Source organism: Zalophus californianus, chromosome 2 (assembly GCF_009762305.2).
Source record: "Zalophus californianus isolate mZalCal1 chromosome 2, mZalCal1.pri.v2, whole genome shotgun sequence".
Lineage (NCBI taxonomy): Eukaryota > Metazoa > Chordata > Mammalia > Carnivora > Otariidae > Zalophus > Zalophus californianus.
The window spans coordinates 65,251,825-65,261,323 of record NC_045596.1 but is presented as its reverse complement, the minus strand read 5'-3'; positions in this window follow the sequence as shown (position 1 = coordinate 65,261,323).

Below are 9,499 nucleotides of genomic sequence, written 5' to 3'. Positions count from 1 at the left end.
AACCAGCAGGCCTCTGATTGTATTCACCTAAATTTTCTAGTAACCAAAAACTCAGTTCAGAACTGAACTTGGCCTCCTGCATCTCCATCTCTGTTCAAGTTAACACCATCTCTTGCCAGGATTGTTTGAACTGTTTAGAATTGCTCTCCTTGCATCCAGCCTAAATTCGTCAGTTAGCATGTGTATTTCTGTTTTGTCTAAATTTGCCTAATTTCATTTTGCTTAAAAAAGCTTCATCCAAATTAAAACTAACTTTTATGTTAAATTAAATTTTGGATAAAGGACCTTGAGAGTCATCAAGGAAATGCTTATTGTGTTCAAAAGGACATTAGGAAAAAAAAATCAAGCACTCAATGCGATAAAGCTAGAACCAATAGTAAGGTAATCCCCAAACAACTATTCAGTAGGAAATGAGATACTTTGGTTTTCAAAATGACTCTGAGTTTTAAAGATGACTTTAAAATATAAGATTTCATGGTAGAAATTAATAAGAACATGAGCAATACATTTCAAACACCTGTGGGATATAGTGAAATAGTACCCAGAGGAAAATGGTTATTCTTCCATGAACTCATTAAAACACTGTAAGAACTGAAAATAAGTGAACTCTATATTCATTTCAAGAGGCTAGAAAAATAAAAAAATTAATCCTAGGGAATTATAAGAAACTTTTATTGATTAAAGCATTACTTGAGAAAAGAAAAAAAAAACCCTTAGATCTTTATTACAGACAAAAGCTGATTTTTTTGAAAAGATCATCATAACAGAAAAAAAAAATATGTACATTTGACCCAGGAGAGAAAGCATACATAATGATGCCAGGACTAAGAAAAGGACTAATGACAGATTTGAGTTCATGTAAATGAGAAAATAAATTACAAAGGTAGATAAAAAAATAATTTCCAAGAGCATGTAAATCACTAAAGATCAATTCCTGTAGAGGTAGAATTTCTGAATAGTCCAAAATGAAATGATAACCACCTCTCTCCACAAGGCAATCAGCTCAGATAATTTAATAGTGTTCAATAGATAATTCTATGATAGTTAAACTCTGTACAAAGAAAGAAAAGTACTTCCCAATTCATTCTCTATAGCTAGTATAATCATGATATCCAACTATCCAATTGTTTTTAATAAAGCAACAAAAACATGCACCAATCTGGGTTCTAGAGGGGAGGGAGGTGGGGGGATGGGTTAGCCCGGTGATGGGTATTAAAGAGGGCACGTACTGCATGGAGCACTGGGTGTTATATGCAACAATGAATCATGGAACACTACATCAAAAACTAATGATGTAATGTATGGTGATTAACATAACAATAAAAAATTTAAAGAAAAAATGCACCTATCTTATTTATAGAAATGGATATGAAGTCCTAAATAAGATATCACAAATCATATCCAAAAACAACATTACAAGACTCACTGTACCAGCTAGAGTTTAGCTCTAAACTATTTGGAAACATATTAATGTAATTTGTCAGATAAATGGATTAATGGAAAAATATATAATCATATTGACAGGTAATTTTTAAAAGATAAGATTTAAGATCCAATTGGGAAAAATCTCTGTAGAAAAAGCTAGGTGTTTTTCAAATGAAACTCACAAATTGTTTCTAAAGGTGATCTGGAATAGCATATGCAAAAGAATAGTCAAAAATTTTATAAATAAGAACATTATTACCATCTCATATTTGTGAAGAATGTACAACTTCCAAATCATTCTCATGTGAATTATTAAATTTGATTTGAAATCTAGATAGGACCCATACTACCACTCTCTAGCTAAAGTCACCTTATCTTTTTACCTTGATTATTGAAATCCTTGTCTTGCTGGTCTCACAGCTTCTGCTTCTGGCCCCATTTCATGTATTCTCAATACAGTAGCCCAAGTGATCTGTTAAATATAAGCCAGGAAATATTATGTCTCTCTATAAAACCTTATGATACCTTCCCATCTCTTTCAGAGAAAAAGCCAAAATCATTCCTTCCCTATAGCCAACCCACCCCCCCATTCCCTCCCTCACTTCCTGTCCCACTTATTTCTCTCGCTCTCCTCCAATCACATTGGCTTCCTCACACTTCCTCACATAGGAGGGTTATACTCCCACCTCAGGGTCTTTGCACTGACTCCTGCCTCTGACACATGCTTTTCCTGATACATTTGCCTTCTTTAGATTTTGACTCAAACCTCACCTTCTCAGTGTGGTTTTTCTTGATGACCCTACTTAGAATTTCAAGTGCCTTCTTTCTCTTCATCCGTCTTCTCTTTGTTACTTTATTCCATAGCCTTTCCTGCTCCCTAATACAATACACATTTTATATATTTGACTCGCATACATTGCTTCTCTTCTGTCTTCCCCAGTACAATGTAACCTTGATGAAGGCAGGGTCTTCTATGCCCAGTGTCTAGAACAGTGCTAAGCAGATGTGAGCCCTCGACAAGAATTTCTTGGATGAATGCATGAGTTACAGATGGAGTAATCGATCCCAGAATAGTTAAATAACCTACCCTCTGTTAGCAAGACTTCATTAGGGCCTCCATCTTCCGATTCTCTAATCCACTCTATTTTTCCAGCATACTCTTTTATCACTATGATATCCATATCATAAATTTGAATTTGCATTTATTTTGGTTGTCTGTTACTTTTAAGTACTTCCAAGTGAATAAATTTTGTTTCCTAACACAAGAACCACAGAATTTAGAGTATAGCTTGAATCTGTTCATTTCTCAAATATTTCCTTTTTAGAATGTGATTGCTTTGTTTTTTTATACCCTAACAAAGACCCTAGAATGTTCAAATTAGTATGTTAAATAGAAGAGCACATTAGACCAAGTTGTGTATAGATACACAAAATGCTATTGTTTATGAATGCGATGTGATGTAGATAAGATCTCTAGAGATGCCTTGATTTGCAGAAAATTCAGGGGATGACATCTTTACATTTTTATATAAAACCATCAGTATTATGCAACATTCTGATTTTCACATCAAGCTGCAAGACCCAAGCTGTCCTTGTATATTTTTGCCTGAGACTCTTAGTATTTATCAGGGAACTAGAGGGAAAATAAAGGTGTTAGATTATTTTTCAGCCTGAAACTGTATACATTAAAAGAAAACCTACAAGAATAGGCGATAATATATATATTTTTTAAAGCATCGAAAAACATACTAGGGGACCTTTTGTTTTAACCTGAAAGTTTCCTCTGTTTTGGAGGTCACACATAAGGCACTCCTCTACTGTCCGGCTAAATAATTGATTATTTTCTCAAGTTTGTCTTTAAATGTCTCAATCATTCTCAAGCTTAGTAACATAAAGGTTGATGCAGGGGAGCTCTGTCATAGTTGTTATGAACTGGAGCTGTTTAGAGGGGGAAATAGACATAGTAGTTATAAATCTGTAAGGTGATATTTTCTCTATTTCTAAATGAGGGTTAAGTTAATTTGACTCATGGTAAGCCTCCTGGGGAAGCTGGGGTGATTCATTTTTGTACAAGGGAAGCGAATGATCTTGAATTTTAAAAAGTGGGAAGTGCTCGGGTTATATTTGCCATTCCCTTGTTCTATTTGTCTTATTTTCATCCATGTCTCATTTGTGTTTATATTTGATGGTTCAGGGAAATTCAGGTGACTGCTAAAAACTGTGAATTTAAGAAATAAGGCATAGAATAGGATGGCAATTGCAAAATGTGCCATGTTCTCTGTGAAAACTGACAGAAAAATAAAGAATGTGACAAAAGCATTCCTGAATAACATTTCCTGAAAAGGTTTTAATTGAACACACGAGATCAAGAGGAATTCCATTCTGGATCCATCCAGCATTTCATCCTTTAGATAAAATTAAGATGTGAACCCATTTCTTGATTTTTTTTTTTTTTTTTTTTCCTATTTCAGTGCAGCAACATTTCCTCACCAGGTGAATCTATAGCTCAGGGTACTTTTGGGGCAGAAAATTTCTGACTGAGGACAGAGATGCAGAGAATATTTTTTGTCTTTAAAGATAATAAAGATTAAGGGGAGAGAGAGAATAGGAGGGGGAGAGGAAAAGAGGTCTAGGAACACCTAAAATGCAATTGCAGATTTTCACTGAGGAGCCTCACAAATGGATAATTAGCTCACAACGGAAAGTCAGATAAAACCTTTTGATCTCCACCTTTAACTAGAATTGTCCCCATTGGAAGAGCCATTTCTGCATAGTGGCGGGGTCACATTCTGGTTAACCCGAGGGTCACTGGGGACACTTGGAGGCTGGATGCTTGTAAGCACGCCTTTGTCTCTTCAGGCTAATAACTGGACTCCATCTAGTGGTCAGAATAACAAACTGGGATTTAGCTGCTTACATAAAGAGACCAAACCAAAGCAAATAGATGGATGCTGTTCTTGAGATTTAACTGCTGCTGTCGTCGGAGGGTCTGAGGGGACTAAATAAAACAACAACAAAGCACAGAGCCTCTAGGTCCCGGTATCGGATACCCTGATACCTCCTTTTAGTAGGAGCCTGTTGTGGCCGAGGCCCTGTAGGCCATGCACTGTATTAGCTCACTCTGATGGCTTTGTGAGATGCATTTTATTGTTATGTGACACAAGGGAAGACGGTGGAAAGAATAGTGGGTAGAGTGTCAGGAGAATTGTCTCTGCTCTGTGACTTTGGGCAGATCCCTGGGGCTAAACGTCTGTGAGACAGTTTCCTTGTATCTGAGAGGAGGTGAGACACAAAGCTTTCCTCCACTCGTCTATTTAATACCTGCCAGGCACTCTGCTGGGCACTTTGCGGGGCTCAAGGAGTTTCCAGTTGAAGAGAATAGATGAAAGCTTAATGTATGTAACAAAAATACATCATAGGAGGTACAAAGTTCCATACCAGAAGACCACGAGAGAGTTCCACGTAGAAATGTGAGGGTCAGGTAACTACTCAGAGGTGGAAGGAGTGAGAGGTGGCAGAGAATGTTGAATGTCTGTGACTGTCCGGGCTCTATCCATGTCCATACCTATTCTGTGTGTGTGCATGCATATAAAAAATATACACATACTTGAAAGCCAATTTTAAAATTTCACAATCAATAAAAAGACAGATGACCACCTGGCGAAAACATTTGGAACATGAACAACAGATAAAATTTTATATTGTTCACATACAAAGAATTTTTACAAATGAATAATAATAACTCCTTTTAGTGACTAAATGAGCAAAGGATATGAACAGATCACTCTCAAAAAAGGACCTAAACATGTTTAAAAATCCATAAAAACTATATTAAGCTTACCAGCAATTAGATAATTTTGAAATAGTTATATTTGAAATAATTAAATTAGTGTGAATTCCTGATTATTCAATTAACTAGGTTAATTATTAATAACAATAAATTACAAATTTCTTGTTAGAGCAGCAAAGTTTAAAAGGGTTAAGAGCCCCAATATTCAATGTACTGTGGAGAGTACAGGCTTTCTTGGTGCACTGATGATGGGAATGTATCTATCTGAGTAAAAGTTTGGTGACGTGAATCAACACAGAAAAGATTCAGTTGTTAGGAGTGAATCTAAAAAAAAACAACCTAATGGACAACTATACAGAAATATATGTGTAATAATCATCATGTAGGATTTATATAACAGCAAAAAAAAAAAACCTAAAAACAAGACACAGCAAACAACACCAACCGACCCGAAATATTTTGCTATTTGGGAATGATAAAAATAACTGGGGTGTAGCCACAGAGTACACTATTACAGTTGGATGAAAATTTGGATAGATCTACATTTATACCATAAAAATATTTATAATATGCTAACGAGAACATAACTTACAAAAGTATGCCACAATTTTATTGAAATAATAAATTGCGTTATGTACATGAATTAGCATTGAAAAATATCCGGAAAGATATACATTAAAACATTACTAGTGGTTATCTCTCTGTGGTGAGATTACAATTTCCACTTTCTTTTTATATCTTTCTCTATTGTCTGTATTGCCCACAATTATGGTAGATTACTTTTATTATCAGATAAACCAATTAAGTAATTTTTATTGAAGACGGGAATAAAGGCTGAGCAACTGGGACAAATTTCCATGAAACGCTCTAACTGTGCCTTCTACAATATTTCCTAATCTGAAAGTATAATTTCCTGCTTCGGTTTATAGTACTGCAAAGGTAAATAAAGGGACTAACAAAAGAGATGTATCTTTCACAGACCATAAAAGTTCCATTTCACTGGTGAAAAATTCTCTGTTCTCATATCCCTGAGGCACTATATTAAGTCTCCATGTGGAAGGAGGTAAAAAGGAAACTTGCAAAGACACAAAGACTGTCTCTGAAGGAGGCAGGCCAACACAGAGCTCGCATTGTCGGGACACATTCCCACCCCCTTCGCCCCGCCCCCACCCCCCTCTGCCATCAGCTGCCCATGCGCTGGTGCATGCACTGTGGTCAGAATCCAGGTGTCTGAGTTGAAGAAATGGTGATCGAGAGCTAAGCCTCGACAAGTAGAGGGTGGGGATGGGCGAGGATACAGGCCTTTCATGGGCTCAATGATGTCTGTAGACCTCCTGTCTCTACAGTGAAGGTCCGGGTCCTGAGTGTCTCGCACCTGATCAACCAGTATGTTTTCCACAGCCTCTCTGAGATTAGCCTTCTTCTCTGGTCCTTAATATTGTTGTCAAACTTAGTCCATCTGTGGCTACAATGAGCGAGACACACTTGTGTTTGAATCCTGGCATTACCCTTTAATATCTTGTGACCCCTGGGCAAGTAACTGAACTCTCTAAAATTTCACTTACCTCATCAGTAGAGCAGGTATAATACCATTGCAGCTGACTCTTGGGAAGGGTGAGGTGGCGATAGCACCCAGCACTAGGCTTGGCACATAGTCAGGGTTCCAGAAATGAACAGGAAGCCATTTCCTGTATGTTAAAGCCAAGCAGGTATTAACCTCCATTAGACCTAAGCTGGATGACTGTATCATTTATCAAACAAGCAAGATCATTTTTGAGAGTGAGAGGGGGGTACTTTAGTTATGCCGATGCAAGATGTGATCTGGGGACTGACTTGGGCAAATTAAGACAAGACCATTCTGGTTCTTTATTTGATTCTCTTGAACTGTACAACATTCATGATGGTTGGTGCATGATTTTAAGCACTGAATCTGAATGACTGCCTTATGGGATGTGGGGCAGGAGAATCTGATGATGCCCTGAGCACATATCTATGGTGCACTTATGTTACATTACTGTTATTCACTTGCATGTCAGTTTCCCCATGGTGTGTTGTGTGACTTTACATCCTTGGTGCCTAGCATACTGTATATGCTCAATAAAGGTTTATTAAATTTATGACTAGATGCTCTGGAACTATTAGTCTCAGATGCCAGGAAATGGCTCCTACACTATCCGGGTGGTTCCTGGCTGTAAGCCCAGCTTCCTAGCAGTTGGATAATTGCACCCTGATGGTCAGCCAGAGGCAGCAGCAGTCATCTCTACTACCTGTTGGGTCAAGAATAGAGTTGCTGACTTCTGCTCTCTAGATGATGTACTGGGACTTTCTGAAGGGGGTTAGGACCCTACCTGGCCTTCTTGACATCCTGTTGTGTCACTCTCCTTTACCTGCTGAATCACTTCTTGAAGCCATAAGACTGGGAGCCCTTGGGGAGCAAGCAGCAAGATTGTTTTGTTTAACATGTGTATTCCAGTTCTTATAGACTGTCCGCACAGATCTCAATTAAGTATTCATGAGATGAAAAATAAAAAAATGGTAATAATTAAGTAGTTATGAAATAAAGATCAAAAGATAAAAATTGGAAAGAGTATTGTAACTTGCCATATAAATTTGGGAAGTTCACTTATCTTTGGGCCTCATTTCCAATATCTATAGAATGGGAATAAAAATATCTCACAGTGTGAAAAAATACCTCACGGTGTGGCATCGGGTATGCCAATTATCACCAAAAGGTATAAGGTATAAGTAATATTAATACAGTAAGTCTGTAAATCATAGTGGCAATGCTAATAGCTTTGGGTTCAGACTTCCAGTGGAATCTATCTACATTTTATTAACGGTTAGAATTTGAACATTAACTTAGCTTTTCCAAGTCTCAGTTTCCACCACTAGACTAAGCTAGGGGCCACTCTGGAAAACACTATAGAGGTTTGAACTGGAGGGTATTATGCTAAGCGAAATAAGTCAATCAGAGAAAGACAATTATCATATGATTTCACTCATATGTGGAATTTAAGAAACAAAACAGAGGAGCATAGAGGAAGGGAGGGAAAAAGAAAACCAGATGAAATCAGAGAGGGAGACAAACCAAAAGAGACTCTTAACCATAGGAAACAAACTGAGGGTTGCTGGAGGGTGGGGGGTGAGGGATGGGGTAACTGGCTGATGGGCATTAAGGAGGACACGTGATGGAAGGAGCCCATGATGGGTATTATATAAGACTGATGAATCCCTGAACTCTATCTCTGAAACTAATAATACACTGTATGTTAATTAATTGAATATAAATTTAATTTAATTTAATTAAAAAAATTTTGTTTTTACTTTCCCATGTCAAAAGTAAAAAAAAAACAAAAAAACACTAAGCTAGGGGCACCTGGGGGGCTCAGTTGGTTAAGCGTCCAACTTGATTTTGGCTCAGGTCAGGGTTGTGAGATTGAGCCCCACATCAGGGTCTGCACTGGACGTGGACCCTGCTTAAGATTCTCTCTCTCCTTCTGCCCCCCCACCTCTCCTCTCTTCCCCTAAAAAAAAAAAAGTGCATTTATCAAATATAAATCTTTAGAAGAAAAGAGTAAGTTAGACACTGTGAAAAGAAATGAGTATTTTATGGGGCGCCTGGGTGGCTCAGTCGTTGGGCGTCTGCCTTTGGCTTGGGTCGTGATCCCAGGGTCCTGGGATCGAGCCCCGCATCGGGCTCCCTGCTCCGCGGGAAGCCTGCTTCTCCCTCTCCCACTCCCCCTGCTTGTGTTCCCTCTCTCGCTGTCTCTCTCTCTGTGTCAAATAAATAAGTAAAATCTTTAAAAAAAATGAGTATTTTCTATTGCTTAACAAATGAAAGATATTATTATCGATATTATTATTCATACCAAAGGTTACTGTAAGGTCTTAGAATTTTATGAACTTGTTTCTGTTATCTACATGTCTACTATATGTAAAATAAAAGTGTATTTTTTTGTTTATAAAATAAATATTAACATTCTTATTCACAGTTAGAAAGCCAGGAAGGTTTATTAGGCTTGGATTATTGGGAATTGAGGATGAATGGATAGATACAATGCACAGAAACTGATAAATACTGAAAGTTCTATGGTATTATAAGGTACACAAAATATTTCCACAAGATTCACAATGTTGGAGTAAACTATGAACCGTGGGCAGGTTTACATGCATTACTGTGGATTGCATTTATTCCTCAGCACAGTATTTGGGAGTTCCCATGAACACTAAAAACCATATGTAACTCATTTACCTGGCTGATTTAAGAGGAGTTTGATAGCTTCC